At 44.9% G+C, this 26,308-nt stretch overlaps 1 protein-coding gene and 1 long non-coding RNA gene across 2 annotated transcripts in view; one reads left to right on the forward strand and one right to left on the reverse strand.

The window, feature by feature from the left end:
• The window catches only part of LOC145425144 (NACHT, LRR and PYD domains-containing protein 12-like), a 596,587-nt gene that overhangs the window by 493,315 nt on the left and 76,964 nt on the right, over positions 1 to 26,308 (forward strand). The window lies entirely within an intron of this gene.
• Positions 1,493 to 26,308, reverse strand: part of LOC145425215 (uncharacterized) — a 58,957-nt gene continuing 34,141 nt past the window's right edge. Inside the window, exon 2 of the long non-coding RNA XR_013905883.1 lies at positions 1,493 to 3,089. This is a non-coding gene — a long non-coding RNA (uncharacterized LOC145425215). The remainder of the gene's footprint in view (positions 3,090 to 26,308) is intronic.

Genomic DNA, 26,308 nt, shown 5'->3' on the forward strand with positions numbered 1-26,308 from the left:
AGTCCCTCAGTCCCAGTATAGAGTCTTTGGTCCAGACTGGAACAACTGTGTGCCCAGTTTGAGCTCTCTTCAGTCCTGTGACCTGACAGACCCAGAGGGGCCATCACATCACATTTAGAAGCTCCCCTAATGGAGCCACAACACATGTCCAACACTTAGTCTGTCTTGTTGGACCAACTGGAAGAAATGATTCAAGGACTTAGTCACAGAACAGAGATTCAAATCTCCAAAATCCATCTGGCTGCATCAGGACATATAGTCTGAAACTCTGCACAGTTTCCTGTTTGAAGCTGCTTCCAGTTGGCTTCAGCTGTTTGGAGTTTCCATTTTCTAAACTTGTACATTCTGAACCTTCTTCAGCTCTGAACAGATGATGAAACACTGAATGATTTCAAGCTCACACTTTGTCTAATAAACTTACATCTTTCATTCTTTATACAGATTGAGGGGCTGTGGTTTGTCAGAGATCAGCTGTGATTATCTGGCAGCAGCACTGAAGTCCAACCCCTCCCATCTGAGAGAGCAGGACCTGTGGGACAACAACCTGAAGGATCCAGATGTGAAGCTGCTGTCTGATCTTCAGCAGAGTCCAGACTACAGACTGGAGACTCTGGAGTAAGTAGAGTGATTGAGTGAGTGGGTGGTGCTGTCAGCAGTATTGTACTAAACACAGTCAGTATGAAACAAAGATCCAGTGTTTCCTGTAAAGCTGCAGCTTCTCAGTGAAGCTGTAAGAGGAGAATGGTGACAGGCTTCAGGATTGGACACAAACACTTCCTGTTTCTGACCTTTATGGTCACCATAGGAACAACTGAAACGCTCTGATCAAACGCTGTCAACAGCCAATCAGCTCTCTGAACAAAGCAGCACGCAGACCAATGACTGCATTCATTTCCAAGTTTAAAGCAGTGAAGAACACAGTCTGTAGGTGAGGAAGAATTTAGTGAGAGCAGATGTTTGGATGGAATTCCTCCAGTTCACAGCTGGAACCGTCCATCTGGATTGTTGGGCTTGTTGTTGGGGTTCCTACAGAGCTCAGAGTGGACACACCAAGGTTCTTCTAATGAATGAAAGTCCAAACTCAAACTAGGAGGGAAAAACATTTTCATCAACTTCAATAAAAATCCAAAGATTAGAAAAAGTGAAGCAACAATGAGTCCTAGTACAGTCCCAGCACTGAAGTCCCTGCTGCTCTTTATACTGGATGTGCTGCATCACTGACTGATAGCTGATGAAGAGTCTCTGGAAACACTCGTTTATCTCCTCTGCTCTTCCTTCTTCTCTCTGCAGGTGGAGGTGATGATGGTAAACAGGACGGTGTGTGTGCTGAGAGAGGAGGAGCTGTGTCCTGATGATCCAGAGAGGTTGAAGCAGCAGCAGCTTGTGTGTAGAGATGCTCTGACTGGGCCATGTTACTGGGAGGTGGAGAGGAGAGCTTCATCCAGCAGTGACTGACAGAGGAATGAGAAGAAGTGCAGATGACTGTCAGTGCTGCAGAGTGAACTGCTCTGAGAACAGCTCCACTGTCAGACACAATGTAGAGTCCAGCATCATCCCTGTGTGTCCCTCTGGATCTGACAGAGGATCATCAGTGTATCTGGACTGCTCTGCTGCTGCTCTGTCCTTCTACAGTCTCTGCACAGTCTCTGTCTGACTCTGGCTTCAGACCCTCCTGGATCAAACTCACCTGGAAAGACTTTCAAACATCACTCAATAGATTTGAATACAGAATATATTTGATATATACTGTAGATGTACTGTAGAGTTGCAGTTTGTCACTTGTAAATACAGTCTGTGAGCAGCTGTGAGCTGAAAGATCTTTCTAGAAACACGAAATGTTTTCACTCTTCTGTTGCTTTTTCATATATTTCCACAACATTAATATTGATCCCACCTGTCTCACCTGTTTCATGCTTTTATACATAATAACAGGACACGTGTGATCTGAACGCTGCTGTGGTTGCTGTGCTGCACGTCTTCATTTAGATAACAGAGACATCTAGTGGTTCAGAGGGAGAACTGCAGGAGGTGGAGCTGTGTTTTAGCATGGAAAACTTTTTATCTTTTAGGCGCAGATACAAATATGACAAGTATCAGTGTGAGATACAAAAGGTCACATCAGTCAGCAGAGGGAACAGTGATCACACAGCAATGTAAAAATAGAAACATAACAGTGAATCTGGACATGTATACAGATGGAAGCAAACAAACAGGATGTAACACTACATTAAAGCCACAAATGGGAAGAAAACAAAGCCAAAGGAAAATATATTTGATCTCAGGAATCCAAATCAGATGCTTTAGAGCAGGGGTCGGCAACCCTGGGCACGCGTGTCACAGCTGGCATGTGAAGGGTCAACTGATGGCACGACCACAGCTGGACTGGCCATCGGGCATACTGATGGTGATTTTTCATTTTTATGGGCCGATGATGTTTTTTTATTTTTTTGTAACGGTATAAACAATGGAAGGTGGTGGATTGGCTGGATGCTGGTCGATGTGTAAAAATAAGTCAGTTGTTTGGTGGTGGCTATGGCGGAGCTTCCACAGAGGCAGCAGGTGGATGAGGGAGGAGGAGGAGCAGAGACCCGAGGCGGCCGTCGGTTCGAGTGTCAGGTGAACTGAACTTCAGGTAAGAAGTTATGACCTGCAGTCTGTCTGGGTCAGATATAAACCAAGTTTAGGTGGAGTTTATTTTCCTTGTGCTGACTTTTTACAGTCAGTTACAATAACTCGTACTGCATACTAGCTAGCATGATGGAGCTTCTATACAGCTGGGTGGTGCTATGATGTTACTGATAATGAACTTTACAGTGGCTTGCAAAAGTATTCAGCCCCTTGAACTTTCCCACATTTTGTCACATTACAGCCACAAACATGAATCAATTTTATTGGAATTCCACATGAAAGACCAACACAAAGTGGTGAACACGTGAGAAGTGGAACGAAAATCATACATGATTCCAAACATTTTTTACAAATAAATAACTGCAAAGTGGGGTGTGCGTAATTATTCCGTCATGGAAAAACACACTGCCGTCAACTTCTGTTTGGTTTTTGTCAAAATCACTGTAATATAATCACTGTACCTTTTATATACATGTGACTTATATTAATGCTGCTGCCCTCTTGTGGCTAAAGTGTAATTATGTTATTGTAATTAGGGAAAAAATTTGACAGTAACATGTCAAATGAGTCAGCACTTTGGCTTTAGCTTAAGAAATCCACATTTTTATGTCATCAGTTATAGTTGCATGTATTCATTATCATAATTTAACCATTTAAAATTGATGTCTTAAATTTATTTTACATAAACTATCAATAATTTTATGGTTGTATTAAATAAAGACATCACTAATGAATGAATTATTTCATTAATTAATTTAAAAATGTACATGTAGGAGCCATATGAGTTGTTCCTTCTGACTAAGTGGGTTGGTTTAAATGGACTCACTGTATTGATGCACGGGTGTGGGGCGCGTCTCATGGGTGTGGTAGATGATAAATGTGGTTGCACTCACCTGTTCACAACACCTGATGTTGATGAGCAGAAAGGTAGGGTGAGCATGAGGCAAAACTTTCTGTTGACCGCAGCTTGAGCGATTTTGTCACACCTGGAGAAGAGAGACACGTATGTGAGAATGCTGTTTGTAGATTACAGCTCAGCATTCAATACCATCGTTCCCTCGAAGCTGGACAGGAAACTGCAGGATCTAGGACTGAGCAGCTCCCTCTGCAGCTGGATCCTTAGCTTCCTGTCTGACAGACGCCAAGTGGTCAGACTGGGCAGCATCACCTCATCCCCCATCACACTGAACACTGGTGCTCCACAGGGGTGTGTACTGAGCCCTCTCCTGTACTCACTCTACACCTACGACTGCACAGCCACTAACAACTCCAACATCATTGTGAAGTTTGCGGACGACACTACAGTGGTGGGTCTTATCACCAACGGTGATGAGACGGCTTACAGGGAGGAGGTCAGCGCCCTGACCCACTGGTGTCAAGACAACCATCTCACCCTCAACGTCGCAAAGACGAAGGAGTTGATAGTGGACTTCCGGAGGTGCAGAGAAGTACACACCCTCATCACCATCAACGGCGCTGCTGTGGAGAGAGTGAGCAGCTTCCGGTTCCTTGGAGTACATCTGGCTGAGGATCTTACGTGGTCAGTACACACAAACAAAACAGTGAAGAAGGCGCAGCAGCGCCTCTTCTTTCTCAGGAGACTGAAAAGATTCGGCATGAGCCCCCGCATCCTCAGGACCTTCTATCACTGTGCCATTGAGAGCATCCTCACTGGATGCATCACCACCTGGTATGGCAACAGCACCGCCTACAACTGCAAAGCTCTCCAGCGAGTAGTGCGGTGCTCTGAACGGATAATTGGAGGTGAGCTTCCCTCCCTCCAAGACATCTACAGGAAGCGCTGCCTGAGGAAAGCGGGGAGGATCATCAAGGACTCCAGTCACCCCAGCCATAAACTGTTCAGACTACTTCCATCAGGAAGGAGGTTCTGCAGCATCCGGTGCCGTACCAGCAGACTGAGAGACAGCTTCTTCCACCAGGCCATAAGACTGCTGAACATTTCATAGACACCTCAGCTTCACTACTGGAACTTCAACACTATGCACTCCACACTGTATATAAATGCCACTTGTTTTGCACATGTCTCAACTCTGTATATTTTTATATATTTTATTTATTATTTTTTTTTACTATTTAATTTGTAAAAATGTGTATACACACACACACACACACACACACACACACACACACGTAGGACAATATTTAGTATACACATGCAGGAATGCATACACTATTATATATTGTACATATATTTATTAGTTTCAGATTAGCCATTCTTGTATTTTGCTCGTTTGTGTTGTTGTGTTTTGCATATCTCTGTTGCTTGTGGGGCTCGCACACAAGAATTTCACTCGCATGTGCTGTGCCAGTGTGCCTGCACATGTGATGTGACAATAAAAGTGATTTGATTTGATTTGATGTATTTTAACTGGAACTTAATGGTTTTTGTATATTTGTGCACTAATTGATGCCATAGACCAGGTTGTAATTTGACATACAGGGAGTGCAGAATTATTAGGCAAGTTGTATTTTTGAGGAATAATTTTATTATTGAACAACAACCATGTTCTCAATGAACCAAAAAAACTCATTAATATCGAAGCTGAATGTTTTTGGAAGTAGTTTTTAGTTTGTTTTTAGTTTTAGCTATTTTAGGGGGATATCTGTGTGTGCAGGTGACTATTACTGTGCATAATTATTAGGCAACTTAACAAAAAACAAATATATACCCATTTCAATTATTTATTTTTACCAGTGCAACCAATATAACATCTCCACATTCACAAATATACATTTCTGACATTCAAAAACAAAACAAAAACAAATCAGCGACCAATATAGCCACCTTTCTTTGCAAGGACACTCAAAAGCCTGCCATCCATGGATTCTGTCAGTGTTTTGATCTGTTCACCATCAACATTGCGTGCAGCAGCAACCACAGCCTCCCAGACACTGTTCAGAGAGGTGTACTGTTTTCCCTCCTTGTAAATCTCACATTTGATGATGGACCACAGGTTCTCAATGGGGTTCAGATCAGGTGAACAAGGAGGCCATGTCATTAGTTTTTCTTCTTTTATACCCTTTCTTGCCAGCCACGCTGTGGAGTACTTGGACGTGTGTGATGGAGCATTGTCCTGCATGAAAATCATGTTTTTCTTGAAGGATGCAGACTTCTTCCTGTACCACTTGTGACCAGGAGATATTTTATTTTGTATTCTTATGATCACAGTTATAATCAGAAGTATCAATTATTAATCATTTACCATTGTTGAACCAGTTGACAGAATAATCTTTGAATCACATCTATGTTACTCTGAGCAAATTTTAATGCACACAGATGATTAAAGTTGTTGCATTATATTGAAATCACACCAGTCCTGTTGGATTCGGGCCTGTCTGCGTTCAGTTCTGCACGTACTCCGGCCTGTAACTACATGCACGCACTTGTATAACTCACGCACGTTTACACACACACTTAGTAATAATAGGAGGGTCGTCTGAGGACAGTTTTTCTGATAGATACACTTTCACAAAATGCACAATGTAATACACACTTGTTTTTCTTTAAGAGTAGCAGTTGATGTCTATATTAGGACAAGGTTTTGAAGAGGAAGGCAATTGTTATCATTTCCAGTAAAGATCCAACTGTGATGTCATAATGGTAATATAAGGAGACGGGACGGTCCAGTCGACGAAGGATTGTATTGCAAATTGTCTTCCCACACTGATTGCGCAAAGTGTGTAATAAAATCACTATTTTTGACACCTTCCACGGACTCGGCTTGTTTTTCCTTTTTACCCAAACCGAACCAGGCGTAACAACTTGGTGCCGAAAATCCGGTTGGGAGAGAAGGGAGCTTGCAGCTCGTCGTGGGGGTGACCAAAGGGGGCGAACGCCAGCAGCCTATCTGAGTGACGCCAGGCGACATAAGAAAGGTGAGTGCCACCTGTTGATTTTTATCCAAAGGCGCTATATTGGAAGTTAAAACTAAATTTAATTAAAATAATATTCACTCAGTATGGGTTTCTGGTGTTTGTCCATAGTGATTTTTTTGGGGTAATTTGTGTTTAAAGTTTGGGGAACATTCGACTGATAAAATTTATTGCTGTTTATTGGGGGAGCGAATTTTGAGTTAAGAGGTTATATGAGGTTAAAACAATACGGTTTTAAGGTGTGGAAAACCGATGTGGGTGGCTGGATGCCAGCAGTCACCTGGTTAGTGTAGGGTTTTTGGTTTAATTGGGTAGCAAAAACGCGGTTTTGGGCTTCAGATAATTAAACTGGGGGGGGCAGAGTGCCCACAGTGAGGCTTTTAAAACAAGTAAATTTTCTTAGGACGGGGGACGCGGTCCCTTAAGGGCGTAGCGGCTCAGCACTGTGGCGGTGACCCCTGACCACGGACGCGGGGTTAGGTTTTTTGCTCGGTTGGTTGCCGGGGAACTTCGGGCATCCCAAACAAACCGGAGCGGTCGACGGGAGACCGCTTCCTTTACTGCGACAGGTTGGTCGACAGGGTCGCGGACCCGGCTGTAACCTTAACGTCGGGGACTTGTGAACTTTAAGTAAAGCCAAAAGTGTGATCTGGGATATTTCACACGGCTGGTGGAGGTCCTTGTTTTTTACCTGACGGGAAGCAGTTATAAATTAAATTAGAATTTAGTAATCTGACCGTTTTCAAGGCGGCGTCCTTGAAACGGTAATTGGTCAGCAAGAGCGCGGCTCTGGGCTGAAAGATGCTTTTAAATTATTCGAAAAATTTAGGAACACCAGCAGAGAAATAGAGAAGAGAAGTTGTTCTGGCATATGGTGTTTTCTTAGGAATTCGAGCGCTCTCGGGAGGGCGTTCCCGCAGCGTGTATTGACCAGCAAGGCGAGGCCTGGGCTATAGGTGCTTTTAAATTAGTCAAAAATTTAGGAACACCACTAGAGAAATAAACGAGAGAAGTGGTTCTAGCATGCGGTGGCTTTATGTTTATACGGGCCCGTGTGTATATAGAATATAAATTACCCGTGTGTGTGAATTTAAAAGTGTAAACTGTATAAACTGTCTTTTGTTGTTGAATTTCTTCTGTGGGGATCCAGAGTGTGAAAAAACGAAAACGCCTTTCTCTTCTCTCGCTGACAGAGAAGTGTGTGTGTATTTCTCCTTAGGAGAAAGGAGGGGCTGTGTTGTGCCGTGCTGTGCGGTAGCGGGCACACGCGCGCGAGTACGAGCGGGGTGTGTGTGTGTATAGCTGTGGCCTTGGTTTCATCTCCCTATTTCTCTATTTCTGTGCTTTTGAGTTTCGTTTGCTTAGGTGTAAGTGGATTTCAGAAGTGTGGTTAAAAGATTTCAGTATATTAAATAAACTAAACCTTGTAGTCGTGTGTTTGTGATTTCCTAATGTGAGTATGGTTTAATGGAATTTCATGAGTAATGATCTCTTGTGTAACACTCCCGTAAAGTAGGAGTGTGGTGATAAACATATTGATAAAATTTGAGAACTAGGTGTGATTGCTGGGAGATTTTCTAGTAGGGTCGTATTTCTGTCTCTACCTGGAAAAGGCAGAGATCTGTGCTTTATTTGATGTTGTGTATATAAAGTTTTTTAAAGGTTGGTTAAGTCTCTCGTTATAAGGAGGGAAAACGCTGCATGGTAGATTGTCTGAATTATTTTCTCATGTAAAAACTTTGTAGTTGTGAGGGAAGTGAATGTGAGAGTGAATTTTCGCTGGCTTTGCGTGCTTAAATTTGTTGCAGTAGACGTTTGTGAAGTTTCTCTCGTAAAGGAGGATTAGAGAGTGTGTGTGCCTGTGGGCGGTCTCTCTCTCTCAGGCTCGAGCCTAACGGAAGTTGAGCTTGACTAGCTTGTGAGACTCTGACTGCCGAAAGGGAAAGCAGCGTACCCCTAAGGGAGGAGCCTAAGACCGGCCATTTTGGTAAGGTAAGTGAGGTCAAAAAAAAAAAAAAAAAAGCAAAATGGCCGAAGAGGAAAAGGCGACCCCTGGTGGGGGAAAGAGATACAAGCCACTGAAGGAGCAATTACAGCAATTGAAGAAAGCAATTAAAATGACTGAAGGGACTTCTTCAAAAGAGATTGCTCGTCAGTGTCAAGATTTAGATAAAGAAGTGAAGGAATTATGTGAAAATCAACAGAAGACACTGGAGGACAGAATCCCTCTGCATTCCATCTTTCAACGGGAAGGTGAGAAATGTGAAAAGAGGATCAAGGAGCTTGAAGAGGAATCCCTAGGACGTTTTCAGGGGAGAAAAATAAAGGCTGAAAAGAAACGTATGATGGAAAAACAAAGTAAGTATTGCAAGCTTATGATTGTCTCCCAAGGTGTTTCTCACTGGATGCAAGAGGAAGTGAACGACATCAAGCCAGCCTTAAAAAAGGAAACTGAGGCTGAGGGAAAGTTATATCCCAGCCTGAAGGACTTCCTGAGTGCCCCACCCCCTCCTTATATTTGCCCAGTGGTGACTTTGGAGGGTGGCAACATGTGGGGGCCGGACGGAAAAACAGGAATAGTGACAGGTGGAATTGTCAATTTACAGGAGAATCCTACACCATCGACATCTGCTCCGGCCATAGTGGAGGCAGACACAGGAGCAGTGCAGTCTCAATCAGGGGCACCTGCACAGAAAGCGATGCAGCCTCAATCAGCAGCAGCTGCATCAGAGGTAAGTCAGCCCCACCCAGTTGCTGGGACATCACAAGGAATCACTACACGGGGGTTGATCTTGATCCCTCCCTCTCTTTTTAGCCCAGATAGAGCTACAGAAGAAGCTCAACCTGTGGCATCTACAAGTACCGGTCAGGTGACATCGCTACAGCCCAGCCAGGAAAATCCATCCCAGGAGGTCTGGACATCAGAGGAAGATTCACCTTCACTGCAATATCAGAGGGCGCCATCAAAGGCGACCCATAAAACCAATCAGAGGTCAACGGTCGACAATCCTGAGGAAGAACGGTGGCGAGGCCATGTTTTTGGGAAAGGAACTGAAAATCGGGAGGCCGTGGTACAGCTGGAACGCCTCTTGAAGAAACTGGAGGAGGAAGGCGTAGCAACACCACGTAGTGTAGCACAAACGCTTTATGCATTGGAAAAGGACTTGGCGGCCTCAGTAAAAAGCAACACATGGAAATCCAGAGAAGTGTCAAACCTGGAGAGGGGAGGATTCGCCCCAAATTTTCAGGCTCCCACAGGAATGACAACCCTTCGCTCAGGGAGGGTCCTGGAGGAACCAAGAGATAAAAGACTGTCCATCTTTGAAAAGAATCGGAAGAAGACTGGTGTATTGCCAACGGAAGAAGGGCAGCGTGACGCAGAGGAGGAATTACCCCTGACAATGCCTTTATTGACGGGTGCACGGGGTGAACCAGTTTACCACCCCTATAATATCAGAGATCTTGAGGCTCTGGTGAAGCAGCTGCCTCCCATCACAGAGGGAGGAGCAGCTTGGTTGAGAAGACTAGGAAATCTAACAGAAGGAGAAGAGCTAGCCTTGGGAGATTTCAGAGCTATCGGAGGGAGGACCTTGAGAGGTGGAGGCCTAGCAGATGTGGAAGAGATAGCAAGAACTGCATGTCAACCAAACGATGTCCCCTATGCAAGGGTGCGAAATGCTCTCTCTGACGCAGTGCGTGAGAAGTATCCGACCCATAACATTGGCACTACACCCAGGATTGTTTGGAGCCCAGAACACTCCCCTAGGGAGTTTATGGAGCATGCAAAAGAACAATGGATCCTCCAAACAGGAGAGCATCCTGGGCAGAATGGTGAACCGAGGGCGTGGTTCCGATCTGCAGTGTTAGCGGGTCTCCCAGAACGAGTAACAAAAGATCTACAAAAGAATCCAGACTTTGCGGTGGCAGATTCAGCAAAATGGGAGAGGCACATTATACATCGACTTGAGCTGGAGAAAGACGAGGTGAGCAAGAAAAAACAGGAGTTGGAGGAGGCGCAAGGGCAGTTAGTGAAATTGAAATTGGCTGAGGCGAGAGAAAAACTAAACGAAAAGAAAAAGGAAAATAAAGATGGACCTAAGAAGATGCTGGTGGCACAGCCACAGGGTGATCCGGGGCCTGATTGGCCAGATTTGGATCCGGTTCTGTATCCTGATGACCGATGGCCCGCCAATGGACCAAGGCAAGGAAGACCCGCGGGGAATTGGGGGGCTACTAGGTCGTTGAGGGGACGTGGTGGATCTCAAAGGGGAGGTGGACCAAGGGGCCGTGGTCTGGGGGGACCTATGCTGGACCCGAATGTATGCAGAAGGTGTGGAGGACGAGGACATTGGGCTCGTTATTGTCCTACACCATGGCAAGCAGAAAGGAGTTATCAACAACCACCACAAGGGGATATCAAGCTCCAAACCCAGGCATGGCACCAGCGGCTCAGTATCCTCTGGCCGACTGGGGCAGAGAGGAGGAGCTGTACTGACGGGATCCACAGAGACAAGACAACATGGGAACGGCGGACCCAATGTTGTCAATGAGTGTCGAAGGAACTGAAATGAACTTTCTTGTGGACACTGGAGCTACCTACTCGACGCTGAAACAAAGACCAAGCAGTGCCACAATTTCCAACCATGTGGTCAGCGTTGTGGGGTTTACTGGGGTTCCGAAAACTCTGCCGACAACCAATCCAGCCCTGACGGTGCTGGGAAAACAGAATTTGAAGCACAGCTATGTGGTGTCTCCCGATGTACCTGTGAACTTGATGGGCAGGGATCTGCTCATCAAACTGGGGGCCACTATAATGTGTTCAGCTGATGGACTAACAGTTACACTTCCAGGAGGAAAAGAGTTTCCGTGCCTGGGGACATTTTCAAAGAACCAGTACTTGCTGAAAGACTGTGAACAAACGACCGCTGATATCTACTGGGGTCGGTTGGTGGATGAAGCCATCTTGAGACAGTATCAGCTGTGGAAACCTTGGATTATGGCCTTGGCAGTCTATTCTCCCCCCCGAGATCAATTCCATGTCACCCTCTATTATGATAGGAACGACGACGAAATTTATAAGGACCTGTTCCAGTCTGAGCTTGAAGGTCAGACCTGGAATGTCTGTTCTCAAAACATCTATGTCGGTCCTGAAGGCGTCGCTGCAGCAGTAAATTTAACCGACAAACAACGGCCTTGGTTCAAAATGGGGCCTGATTCAGTCCCTCACATTACATTGGCGGTCCATGAAAGTCATCAGGCGAAGGAGCTGGGAACAATGGTCAGGAGAGCCCTCGAGGAACCTGGTTGGCAAGCTACTCAGATTCCAGACGTTTGGTACTCGCCAAAATGCAAAATTTATCGTATCACTTGTCAGTCAGAGAACACAGTGATGTTGGAGCATGAACAAATCTCAAGAATCCATGGGAGAGAAAGAATAGACCATGCGGATGCAGTTGCCGCACTTGCGACTCTTCCTGACACCTTGTGGTCAGCAGGGCCTACAGATGTGGGCCAGGCAACGTGTTCGCCTGTTTTGTTCCAGCTGAAGTCTGAAACGCCAATTTGGAAACCACAGTATAGGCAAAAGAGAGAAGCTGAGGAGGGAATTGCAGAAACCATTGAGGGGCTATTGAAAGTAGGGGTGCTTGAGCCCTCTCAATCCTACTGGAATACTCCTATTTTGCCAGTAGAGAAGCATGGGACCGGAAAGTACAGAATGGCACATGACTTAAGAGCCATCAATGCCATTTTACGTACTGACACGGTGCCAGTCCCAAATCCATACACAGCATTGACGGCATTAACACCAGACCAGAAGTGGTTTACATGTATTGATCTAGCGAATGCATTTTTCTGTCTCCCATTGCATGAGTCTCTGAGGGACATTTTTTCATTCACATATGGGGGACAACAGTACAGATACACAAGGTTGCCACAAGGGTTTGCACTTTCCCCTGGCATTTTCAACCAAGTGTTGAAAGAAGTTTTATCGCCATGCCATCTCCCAGAGGGGTGTTCACTGGTGCAATATGTTGATGATTTGCTCATTGCAGCTCCGTCTGCTTCGGCATGCACGGCAGCTTCACTTACCATACTGAAGAGACTCGCTGAGTGCGGGTTCAAGGTCAGTAAAGAAAAGTTGCAGTTGGTTCGACCAGAAGTAACATTTCTGGGCCGTGTCATTGCTCACAAATCAGTGGGTCTGCTAAACACCCACCGTGATCAGATTTTGACACATCCAAAACCGCGTACGGTTAAGGAGTTGCTCTCATTCTTGGGGTTGACGGGATACAGCCGGCACTTCATTCCAAATTATGCAGGCAAAACAGCCCTGTTGAGGGATTTGGTAAAAACGGCAGGTGTTAGAAATCTTAAGGCTGAACTGCCATGGACATCAGCCACTGAGTCGGCGTTTATCGCATTGAAACAGGACATGTCAAGGTCGGCTGATCTTGCCATCCCCAATTATGAACAACCCTTCTATCTTGATGTTTTAGAAACACACAGGATAGCTAATGGGGTGTTGTTTCAGAAAAAAAGGGGGAGGAAGAGATGTACTTATGTACGTCAGCATTAGGCTGAATCCATTAGAGACAAGGCACCCGAGATGCACTCAGCATGCCATGGGGGTGTCAAAAATTATACAAAAGACAGCACATATAGTGAGGGACCATCCGTTGAAGGTGCTGACCACCCACAGTGTGGTGGCATATGTTAACTCACAAGCCTTCACCATGACACCTCTGACACAACAGAGAGTGTGTAAAGTGTAAGACGCTCCTAATTTGACCTTCACACACGAAGGAATTAACATGGCAGATTTAATGGAGTCAGGAGGAGAACCTCATGACTGTGCAAAGAGAGCTGAAGTGGACGAGAAGATAAGAGAAGACTTGAAAGCAGAACCTCTGACAGGAGCTGAAGATTGTCATCCCTGTAGCAGCATCCATCCGTGAACCAAAGGATTAAAAGCAGGCTACGCGGTAGTTTGCAGGAAAGGGGCTGCATTTGAAATGAAAGAGGCTGGAAGACTTGAAGGGCAGCAGTCAGCCCAAAGAGCAGAAGTAATTGCTCTAAGTCGAGCTTTGAGACTTGCAAAAGGAAAAAGAGTCAACATTTACACGGACTCAGCTTATGCCTTTGGAGCAGCTCATGTGGAGCTGGCCCAATGGAGAAGAGCAGGATTCAGGACAGCAGATAACGCACCAATCTGCCACAAAATGGAAATGGAGGAACTTGAGCAGGCCTTGGCAGATCCAGAGGAGGTGAGCATCATAAAATGCAAAGGCCACTCCTCAGGGACTGGCATGGTGGCCAGAGGAAATCAGGAAGCTGATCGAGCTGCAAAAGAGGCAGCGGGTTATAAAGCATCACGACAGATGGTACAAATAACTGTGGAGGAAGAACGAGGCGTCAACATGCTACAGGAAGCCAGGAAGGCTCAAGAGGAGGCGGCCCCAGAGGAAAAGGGCATTTGGAAGAGTCGAGGAGCCTGGGAAGAAGGAGGTCTCTGGCGAGGACCTGACGGTCGACCAGTGTTGACAGCAAACTTGGCAAAACAGAAGATTGCTGAAGCGCACAGCCTTGGACATGTAGGTGTCGCCCAGATGGGGAGACATCTGTGCCATTGGTGGCATCCCTTCTTGAAGGATATGATCAAGGAGAAGGCCAGGTCGTGTCTGATCTGTGGGAGGCACAATCCGAAGCCAGTGATTAAACCAGAGGCAGGTAAGTTCCCCATTCCAGAAAGACCAGGTGAAGAGATTGTCATTGACTACACTGACATGATTGACCCAGGCCCAGGAGGAGTTCGATATCTACTGGTAAGTGTCGATGCTTTGACGGGCTGGCCTGAGGCATGGCCAACCAAGAGGGAGGATGCAAAAAGTGTGATTAAGTGTTTAATCAATCATTACATCCCCCGCCATGGTTTCCCCAAGCGGATTAGGTCCGACAATGGGACTCATTTTAAAAATAAAGATTTGGCAGAGGTAGAACAGAAGCTGGGGTTGCAACATAGTTTTGGCACTGTATATCACCCTCAGTCGCAGGGAAAGGTAGAGAGAATGAATTTAAATCTGAAGAATAAAATTGCTAAAATTTCTGCTCACACGGGGCTAAATTGGGTAGCAGCCCTGCCAATTGCATTGATGATAATAAGATGTTGTGTTAATCAATCCACAGGTTTCACACCATATGAGCTGTTGACAGGACGACAGTTTCCAGGTCCTTGGACAACAGTTCCAGCGGAAGAAAGTGTAAAAAGTAACAGAAAACATATTGAATGTTGGAAAGAATTAAAAGCTCTTGTGTCTAGTTTCACACAACAGGTTGGAGAAGGGGTGAAAGTGGAGGACAGGTCCATCCCCGATGCCAAGGCGGTGTGGCTGAAGGTCATTAAGCAAAAGTGGAGAGACCCGAGGTGGACCGGACCCTTCGAAGTAACTGCCCGAACCACCAGTGCTGTCCGTCTGAAGGGGAAAGGTGAAAACTGGTTCCATTGGTCTCAGTGTGCAGCCGCGGACGAGAGCTTGCTGGAGCTAAGCTCCACCCCAACCAATACAGGGGGGAACATAGAGGCAGAATAATCCTCTCCCCCTGTACAACGGTCCTCCTCAGTAGTCTAACCTGAGTTGAGGTGAAGAAAGAAGAGGAGCGTCATACGTCAAGTATCAATTTATTTATTTCAGGCTCCTAAATAGGCTAGGGCTCTAGTCTAAGCATTTGATAGTTTAAAGGAATCTTAATAGTTTTGTACGTTAATCACATACGTTCATACTTATAACTTTATATTCTTGATACGTAGTTTATACTAAAAGTAAAACGAGCCTGGGACCATCATGAAATTGTGGGAAAATTGGAAAATAACGGGGGTGTTGGGGTTAATAAGTGTCATAACGTGTCTTTTTGTTTTTTGGCAGACAGGTGAATTGCCCAGACGCAGAGGTCTATCCACTCCAGAGCCCGAACCGATCAAATCGTCGAAAAAAGTCAAGCGTGCGGTTGGTTCAGGTGGGGATGATGGGTGTCTCAAAGCTAGTGGCGGAGTCGAGTTTGGGTATGTTAATGGATCCACGACGGCGTTCACATTCGATTTGTGTGAGGTAATTAAATGCTCGGGTGACAGTAATAGCTGGAGAACATATAATGTGTGGGTTTGTTATCATCCAATGATGTGTTACCCTAAGTCGGTGTGGGGCCCATCATGGGATAGTGACATCTACACTTATGTAACGGATCAGTGGTGTTCTTGGCAGGATGTGGTCGCGTGGACAGGAGTAGGATGGCAGCCAACAGTGCCACCGGCCCTTGAAGGAATAGCTATTCAGAGGGATTATTCTGTTACAAATAACCCTATTACTCTTTCCCTAGGACCATGGAGTGAACTCCCTGAACCTGGGTTTGATGGAGGTGCGTTTTATCTAGTAGTAGGGGTAGATAAGGTAGGGACAGATCCATTCGGGTTAATTCGGGTGAATTTATTTAATCCCAGGTCTAAACCGCTGGGGAATGATTCTGCACTGAATCTCACGGAGCAAACGGATCCCTTAGAGACAGTTACATACAAGGACCCAGAAGAGAAATGGTTTGTTGCCACTGATTACACTAGGTTAAAACCTCAGGAGTTGATAGAGCGTGCCACAGGTTTCGGAGATAGGAATCTTTGGTTAGATTGGGTGGCTCAAAATGCTAAAGAGCAGAAAGTGGTTGATTGTGTTGCTTGTGCTACCGCTCGACCTCATTTGTTTACTGAACCCGCTCCTCTGTATCCAGAGGATGAGTGGGGTTATAATTGCATGCTGAGATTAACTAGAGAGGCGGTGGACACTGGTAACTGCACCACTTTGTCAGGTTTACATCCGCCAATTGATAAACGTACACAACCAGGTTCATTCACACCAAAACGAGATAATTATACATGCTTTGAGTTCTCTACAGACAGAGTGAGATTTAGGGTGGGGAGGATTGATCCAAGCTGGTGTCAGAGGACAATCACAGGTAGGACTACCAATGATGTAAGTGACCCAAGCACAGTTATAGGCACCTGGGCGAGAGGTGGGTTATATTATTATTGTGGTGATTACACCCTTTTGGTGCAGGTTCCCTTGGGGAGTGTGGGAACATGTGCTCTGGTGCGCCTAGCTGCACCTTTGATGCTCATAGGAAGCAGGCTAGAGACAGTTCCACAGCGAGGCGCGGACGTGTCTACAGCCAGACGAAGGAGAGACACAGGGGCTATCCACAGGTATGATCCAAGACGGGACTCGCCAACCTGGATTGACTCAATAGGAGTTCCCAGGGGAGTTCCAGATGAGTATAAGTTGGTTTATCAGATAGCGGCCGGGTTTGAAAGTGTGTTTTTGTGGGTAACTCCAAATAAAAATGTTGATCGTATTAATTATGTTCATTATAATGTGTTGAGACTCTCTAATCTTACTAGGGACGCGGTGGAAGGCCTGGCTGAACAATTAGGTCCAACGTCGTTAATGGGGATCCAAAATCGAATGGCGCTGGACATGTTATTGGCTGAAAAGGGAGGGGTTTGCGCGATGTTTGGGGATTTATGTTGCACCTTTATTCCCAACAATACTGCTCCGGACGGCACGGTCACGCGGGCACTGGAGAATTTGAAAGCGTTATCTAGAACCATGCATGAGCAATCAGGCGTGAACTCGAGGCTGGGAGACTGGTTCACATCTGTTTTTGGGCAATGGAAGGGTGTGTTTATGTCTGCCATGTTTTCTCTTTTGGTTTTTCTAGGTTTGTTGCTGATCGGGTGTTGTCTCATTCCTCTGGTAAGGCAGGTGTTGGGTAATCTGGTGAGCAGGGCCAGAGCTTCTGGTTCAGCTGGGTCAGCTGGTCCGGAACATATGATGCCTTTGCGAGAAGCCGCCTGGACGGAGGAGTGACACAATATCTGGGTAAAGTTTGGCCTTTTTGCTAAAGGCCAAAGAGGAGGAGTGTGACCAGGAGATATTTTATTTTGTATTCTTATGATCACAGTTATAATCAGAAGTATCAATTATTAATCATTTACCATTGTTGAACCAGTTGACAGAATAATCTTTGAATCACATCTATGTTACTCTGAGCAAATATTAATGCACACAGATGATTAAAGTTGTTGCATTATATTGAAATCACACCAGTCCTGTTGGATTCGGGCCTGTCTGCGTTCAGTTCTGCACATACGCCGGCCTGTAACTACATACACGCACTTGTATAACTCACGCACGTTTACACACACACTTAGTAATAATAGGAGGGTCGTCTGAGGACAGTTTTTCTGATAGATACACTTTCACAAAATGCACAATGTAATACACACTTGTTTTTCTTTAAGAGTAGCAGTTGATGTCTATATTAGGACAAGGTTTTGAAGAGGAGGGCAATTGTTATCATTTCCAGTAAAGATCCAACTGTGATGTCATAATGGTAATATAAGGAGACGGGACGGTCCAGTCGACGAAGGATTGTATTGCAAATTGTCTTTCCCACACTGATTGCGCAAAGTGTGTAATAAAATCACTATTTTTGACACCTTCCACGGACTCGGCTTGTTTTTCCTTTTTACCCAAACCGAACCAGGCGTAACACACTGCTTGAAGAAGGTGTCTTCCAGAAACTGGCAGTAGGACTGGGAGTTGAGCTTGACTCCATCCTCAACCCGAAAAGGCCCCACAAGCTCATCTTTGATGATACCAGCCCAAACCAGTACTCCACCTCCACCTTGCTGGCGTCTGAGTCGGACTGGAGCTCTCTGCCCTTTACCAATCCAGCCACGGGCCCATCCATCTGGCCCATCAAGACTCACTCTCATTTCATCAGTCCATAAAACCTTAGAAAAACCAGTCTTGAGATATTTCTTGGCCCAGTCTTGACGTTTCAGCTTGTTTGTCTTGTTCAGTGGTGGTCGTCTTTCAGCCTTTCTTACCTTGGCCATGTCTCTGAGTATTGCACACCTTGTGCTTTTGGGCACTCCAGTGATGTTGCAGCTCTGAAATATGGCCAAACTGGTGGCAAGTGGCATCTTGGCAGCTGCACGCTTGACTTTTCTCAGTTCATGGGCAGTTATTTTGCACCTTGGTTTTTCAAAACGCTTCTTGCGACCCTGTTGACTATTTTGAATGAAACGCTTGATTGTTCGATGATCACGCTTCAGAAGCTTTGCAATTTTGAGACTGCTGCATCCCTCTGCAAGATATCTCACTATTTTTGACTTTTCTGAGCCTGTCAAGTCCTTATTTTGACCCATTTTGCCAAAGCAAAGGACGTTGCCTAATAATTATGCACACCTGATATAGGGTGTTGATGTCATTAGACCACACCCCTTCTCATTACAGAGATGCACATCACCTAATATGCTTAATTGGTAGTAGGCTTTCGAGCCTATACAGCTTGGAGTAAGACAACATTCAATTCAATTCAATTCAATTTTATTTATATAGCGCCAAATCACAACATAAGTCGCCTCAAGGCGCTTCATAGATACAGAGAAAAAAAAACCAACAATCATATGACCCCCTATGAGCAAGCACTTTGTCAACAGTGGGAAGGAAAAACTCCCTTTTAACAGGAATAAACCTCCGGCAGAACCAGGCTCAGGGAGGGGCGGCCATCTGCTGCGACCGGTTGGGGTGAGAGAAGGAAGACAGGATAAAAGACATGCTGTGGAAGAGAGACAGAGGTTAATAACAGATATGATTTAATGCAGAGAGGTCTGTTAATACATAGTGAGTGAGAAAGGTGACTGGAAAGGAAAAACTCAATGCATCATGGGAATCCCCCGGCAGCCTATGTCTATTGCAGCATAACTAAGGGAGGATTCAGGGTCACCTGGTCCAGGCCTAACTATATGCTTTAGCAAAAAGGAAAGTTTTAAGCCTAATCTTAAAAGTAGAGATAGTGTCTGTCTCCCGAATCCAAACTGGAAGCTGGTTCCATAGAAGAGGGGCCTGAAAACTGAAGGCTCTCCCTCCCATTCTACTTTTAAATACTCTAGGAACAACAAGTAGGCCTGCAGAGCAAGAGCGAAGTGCTCTAATAGGGTGATATGGTACTACAAGGTCATTGAGATAAGATGGGGCCTGATTATTTAAGACCTTGTATGTGAGGAGCAGGATTTTGAATTCAATTCTGGATTTAACAGGAAGCCAATGAAGGGAAGCCAAAACAGGAGAAATATGCTCTCTCTTTCTAGTCCCTGTCAGGACTCTTGCTGCAGCGTTTTGGATTAGCTGAAGGCTTTTCAGTGAGTTTTTTGGACATCCTGATAATAATGAATTACAGTAGTCCAGCCTGGAAGTAATAAATGCATGAACTAGTTTTTCAGCGTCACTCTGAGACAGGATATTTCTAATTTTAGAGATGTTGCGCAAATGGAAGAACGCAGTCTTCAACATGCATGAAGAGGATGATGTGGACAAAATACTCATTTGCCTAATAATTCTGCACTCCCTGTAGTAGTTAGTGCAGTTATTGGAGAGTTGCAGTTATTTGTTTGTGCAGTCTGTGCATTTGTTTAATAGTTAATCCCATGTGCTGATTTATATATTGGACAGTTGCATGTGGAATAAAAGGAGCAAATGGTACAGAAGTGTATTTTATGCGTTTATTGTTGCGCGTCATGTCTGTCCTCATGTTTAGCCTGCCGCGGCCATTGGTTGGTTGAGCCGCAACAGTACATAATCAATTACATAAATATATTAATAATGAATTATCCATTAATTTCATTTAAAATGTTTCAATACGGGGTAGCACGGTGGTTAGCACTGTTGACGCACAGCAAGAAGGTCCTGAGTTCAATTTCAACATCAGGCCAGGGTCTTTCTGTGTGGAGTTTGCATGTTCTCCCCGTGTTTGCGTGGGTTCCTTCCGGGTACTCCGGATTCCTCCCACCATCCAAAGACATGCAGCTTGTGGGGATATTTAGTTGGATAATCCAAATTGCCACTAGGTGTGAATGTGCGAGTGAATGTGAGTGTGAATGGTTGTCTGTCCCTATGTGTTAGCCCTGCGACAGACTGGCGACCTGTCCAGGGTGTACCCCGCCTCTCGCCCTATGACAGCTGGGATTGGCTCCAGCGCCCCCCACGACCCTGAAAAGGATAAGCAGAAGCGAATGGATGGAGGATGTTTCAATATTTGTTTATATACAATTCAAGTCTGTTAATTACATATTTGATCAATTATTGGTTTGTTTTCTATTTTAATTATTTTACTGACACATTTAATGAATTATTTAATGATGTATTTATTTAATTCACGTTGCTACTCCTGTATGGAGGACCACAAGAGCCACGTGGATCGAAATAAAGAATTCTGTGCTTAAATAATGAATTGTAGAATAAATTCTGCATTTCAAAAAACAATTTATTAAAGTGCATTTCAAAATCCTTTATCCAATTGTACTTTATTAGCTCGTATTTGTAGACATAGCCCCACTTTCCACACCCCTCAAAATGTAGAGGCCATTCTCCCTGCAAGCTCCTCGGTACCGGTATCTGGCTGCGGAACATGAAGACACTCTTATTTTTCTCTTCTCCTCTCTCCGCGGAGCATCAGCTGCATCGCATCTGTTTCTGTAGACAGTGACGGGGGTGTCGCTGATCACCGATGAGGACCAGTCGCCACTGCCTCCCATGCTTCCGGTGTCGGGAGAGCAGATCTCTTCCCTGGCAGGGCTGCAGAGTGAAAGGCTCCAGCTTGTCTGTGCATAGAAAAGTGTGCGCCGGCCCCTCTGTTTTTATTCTCCTCCCTCCACAGACCCCCTCCCTCTAAGGGAGAAAACATAAAGTTTTTTTCCCACCGGATGTCACACATCTGGAATCGATTAGACACTTCCGGAGTACTTCCGGTAGGGTCAAAAGATCAAGGCTGGGGCCATCAAATTGATGACACAAGCTGTACAGCTATGTTTTTGCCATAAACTAGAGTTGGCAGCTCTGAGTTTTCGGTTCATGAAAGGCTGACCTGAGTTACTTCAAGTCCGACCATGGTTACTTTAAGTTAAGACTATGCTCCTGAAACAAGCATTAAATTAAAACTAACATTAAAAAGATGTTTAAGGAGGAAAGAGAGAATTTTCACCACAGCATGTTCATGCTGTTTGTAGATAGTGAAGACTGCTGATCAGCCTGCTCCAGAAATTATTAAACTGCCTTAAAAAAATATTATTAAACTGTATTCTAAAATAAAGTTTGATTAAGATCTGATCTTTGTTGGGGGGTTTTCAATAAGCAGTGTGACCTGTGTATATGCATGTTTTAATAAAAGAGATAATGTTGCTGTTTCAATTAACTGTACAAGGCCTGTTAGACATAATGTCTTCTAATGTCCACAAGTCTGTATGATGTTTCATAGTTACTAACAAGCCTTTTAAACTTAAGTTACTGCATTGCTGAAACATCAACATCTGCTTATTGAACAAAAACAAAAAAAAACCAACCAAAAGTCCACACATCTGATTTTATTTTTATTTTAACCCTTTAAGACAAACCATAGAGCCAAGTCCGCCAGAGCTTATATTATACGGTTTACGGACACTGTCACCTCCTATATCCACTTCTGTGAGGACAGCATTGTGCCATCACGCACCAGGGTGAGTTATAACAATGACAAACCCTGGTTTACTCCTAAACTCAAAAAGCTGTGGCTGGAAAAGAGAAAGGCGTTCAGAAGCGGAGACAAGGACTGCTACAGAGAGGCCAAGTACAGGTTCACTAAAGAAGTGGACATTGCTAAACATCAGCACTCTGAGAAGATGCAGCAGCAGATCTCAGAGAATGACTCGGCCTCTGTGTGGAAAGGTTTTAGGAATATCACCAACTACAAGCCTAAAACCCCCCACTCCACTGACGACTTGCTCTTAGCCAACACCCTTAACGACTTCTACTGCCGTTTTGACGAGCCATCAGGCAGCCTTCACACCTCCAACGACCCCAACAATAGAGGCACTTTGGACACTCATTCCCCCACCTCTCCCCCCTCCATAGAACCATCACCACCTTCAAACTGTTCACCTGCAACACCCACCTCCTCACCCCACACAAAAGAGGATTTCACACCACCTCCTCCGACCACAACTCTTCATATTCATGAAGCAGATGTGAGGAAGCAGTTTAGGAGTCTGAATGCTCGGAAAGCTGCCGGCCCAGACGGTGTGTCTCCTGCCACCCTCAGACACTGTGCAAACGAGCTGGCCCCAGTGTTTTCTGGCATCTTCAACTCCTCACTGCAGGCATGTCATGTGCCTGCCTGCTTCAAGTCCTCTACCATAATCCCTATCCCCAAGAAACCTAGGATCACTGGACTAAATGACTACAGACCCGTGGCTCTGACATCTGTGGTCATGAAGTCATTTGAGCGCCTAGTTCTCTCCCATCTCAAGACCCTCACGGCCCCCCTCCTGGACCCCCTGCAGTTTGCATATAGAGCCAACAGGTCTGTAGACGACGCCATCAACATGGCCCTACACTTCATCCTGCAGCATCTGGACTCCCCAGGAACCTACGCCAGGATCCTGTTTGTGGACTTCAGCTCTGCCTTCAACACCATCCTTCCAGACCATCTCCGAGGCAAGCTTTCCCAGATGGAGGTGCCTGATCCCATCTGCCGGTGGATCACTGACTTCCTGTCGGACAGGAAGCAGCACGTGAGGCTGGGAAAGAATGTCTCGGACTCCCGGACCATCAGCACCGGCTCCCCTCAGGGCTGTGTTCTTTCTCCTCTGCTCTTCTCCCTGTACACCAACTGCTGCACCTCCACCCACCAGTCTGTCAAGCTAATCAAGTTCGCAGATGACACCACTGTTATTGGGCTCATCTCGGATGGGGATGAGTCTGCCTACAGGAGGGAGGTTGAACGTCTGGTGTCCTGGTGCAGCCACAACAACCTGGTGCTGAATGCCCAGAAGACAGTGGAGATTATTGTGGACTTCAGGAAGCACACAGCCCCACTCCCCCCCCATCATCCTGACTGACACCCCCATCACCTCTGTGGACTCATTCCGCGTTCTGGGTACCACCATCACCCAGGACCTGAAGTGGGAGCCCACCATCACCTCCGTCATCAAGAAAGCCCAGCAGAGGATGTACTTCCTGAGGCAGCTGAAGAAATTCAACCTGCCAACACGGACGATGATGCAATTCTACACTGCAATCATCGAGTCCATCCTCACCTCCTCCATCACTGTGTGGTACGCTGGAGCCACTATCAGGGACAAACAGAGACTGCAGCGTGTTGTGCGCTCTGCTGAGAAGGTGATTGGCTGCAGACTCCCATCTCTCCAGGACCTGTACACCTCCAGGACACTGCGGCGTGCAGCTCGGATCTCAGCTGACCCTTCTCACCCTGGACACAGTCTGTTTGACCTGCTCCCCTCAGGCAGGAGGCTCCGGTCCATTCGCACCAGAACCTCTCGCCATAAGAACAGTTTCTTCCCCTCTGCTGTTGGACACATGAACAATAACCACATGACTGTCCCCGCCACTAACACATGACCCTACGCTGTGTCACTGCATCATTTCATGTTTGGCACCGATCACCACCTGCACTCATGTATATATCTTTCTATGTAGCACTCATAATTCTTATTCTCATGTATATATCTCATGTATATCTCATGCACATATCTTTCTTTCTTTCTACATAGCACTTTAATTCTTATTGTTTGCACTGAAGCACCGCAGCAATTTCCTAATGTTGTAAACCTCAACATCTGGCAATAAACCCCATTCTGATTCTGATTCTGATATTTTTACCTGCCGTGGAGCCACTTTTGGGAGCATTTCAAGTTGCTATACATCAATACAACCATTATAGCCCAGATTTTAATAATATGTATTCATTAAGTGCATAGTAATTACATAAATTGCAAAAAAGGTCAATAAACTAAAAAAAAATTGAAAATCGTTTTTGCTTTTTTAACATATATTTGTAGTTAGAGAAATTTAAGAGGCTTATCCCTCAAAACTGTAAATACAAAAAAGTTGCACAAAATAGTTTCCCACCACAGGAAATTTATTTTGAGTGTCTTCATAGTTTTCTTTTTGAAATACACCAATTTTTATACACTGCAGGAAAAACGAAAATAAATATAATACTGCAAATTTGCAAAAAAGCAGCATATCCATCAAAATAAACTATTTCCAGCAGTGCCATATGAGTCTAAGCATCCCAGAAACGACACAGAAAGTCATAAAGTCAAAGATAACTTTTAAAAAGACCAGTATATGCACTGAGGCCCTGATCATAAAAAAAGACTACATTTCCGCGAAAATGACGTCACTTCCGGTTTCGAGCAGGTAATGGCGGAAATGCAAAAGTTCGCGCTGACGTCTATTCCAACATAGGAAGTGTTATGAACAGCTGATTGGATCGGCACAGCCTGTTTCTGGAATATTATGTTTTTGTTCCTGCAAGCACTTTTTATGCAGTTTTTGCAAAGCTTTATGTGGAAGGAAACCGCGACCTAGGACAAGCTGATGGCATCAGATGTGAGTACAACTCCTCCGGTTTCATATGCAAAAAAAATTATTGCGCTACCTTACGTGGTTCCAGAGCTACTGGGATTTAAAAATAGTTACGCAAAACAGAGCGTTCCCGCTCCGATCGGCTGTAAAGGGTTAATAGACTTCCAAAAATGATACCAGATAACTGGCCTCAAAATATAATTGAATAAAGATTTTTAAAAACGATAATCTAATCCTGTCTTGACAGGCTGAGCTCTTCAGTATCCAACAACAGCATCGTCATGCTGAGTCAGACGTTTCTGCTCCTGCTGGAAATACTCTTCCTCTTTCCACATTATACCAAATGTTTTTAAATGTTAGTTTCAATTTAAAATTAAAGATTAAAAAAGTGTAACACATATAAACATCAGATAATTAAGACAAGCGAATGGTTCAGTTCCACATGTGCTCCGCTGACACATTAAACTTCAGTAAAATGATGCAGTTATGAAACAACTTTAATCTAAAACAAACTGATTTGCTCAGGAGCAAATCAGCAAATCAGCAAATCAGTGAAGTAAGTGACTGTAAGATTTCCAGTCATTAGAGCAGTTAAGTGGCAGAACTATATTACTGAGGTACAAGTTTACTTATTTAATTGATGTCTGTCAATAAATCTATTTGATTTAAATGCAAATAGCCCAAATCCTTATTAAAGCATCAGGTTCACTTATAAAGTATTCTGTAGTTATCTTAGTGTCCATCGCCCTTCCCAACATGGGAATAAAGCAGCTGTGAGAGAATTAAACATGAATGAATCAATGGTACGGAAGTGGAGGAAGCAAGAAGAATGAGCTGAGTAAAGTTTGGCTTATGCGACATTTTTGTTTCGCTTAATGCGCCTTATAATCCAGTGAGCCTCATGGTCTGTAAAATACGGTGCATTTGCAAATTGTGTGCACAATATTGGAACTAAATTATTTTATATTGACAAACAGCGGCCCGCATTAAACTGTGACTGTCACCAGGTAATGTGGGCGTGTTTGCTGAATAAGCAGCAGGTGGTAAACAGCTGACAGGTGAACAGGATGCATGCAGGTAAACTCGAGGGCCCTTCGAGCTGATCGGTGGTGTCGTGAGGAGATTTCAGCTCATTATTCATGTTACAGAAACACAGAGGTACGAGACCAGGCAGAAGACTTTCTGATTATTTGTTTTTAGTTAAAATAATTCCATTGTTGTCTAGTGATGGTGTGGTAAAGCTCTGTGAATGTGTCCAATTTTTCCTGCTTTGTTGCTTCACCCAAAGGCAGATCACACAAAGCCTCGTTTAA

The sequence above is a fragment of the Astatotilapia calliptera genome, chromosome 3 (genome assembly GCF_964374335.1).
Source record: "Astatotilapia calliptera chromosome 3, fAstCal68.1, whole genome shotgun sequence".
NCBI classification, from domain to species: Eukaryota; Metazoa; Chordata; class Actinopteri; order Cichliformes; family Cichlidae; genus Astatotilapia; species Astatotilapia calliptera.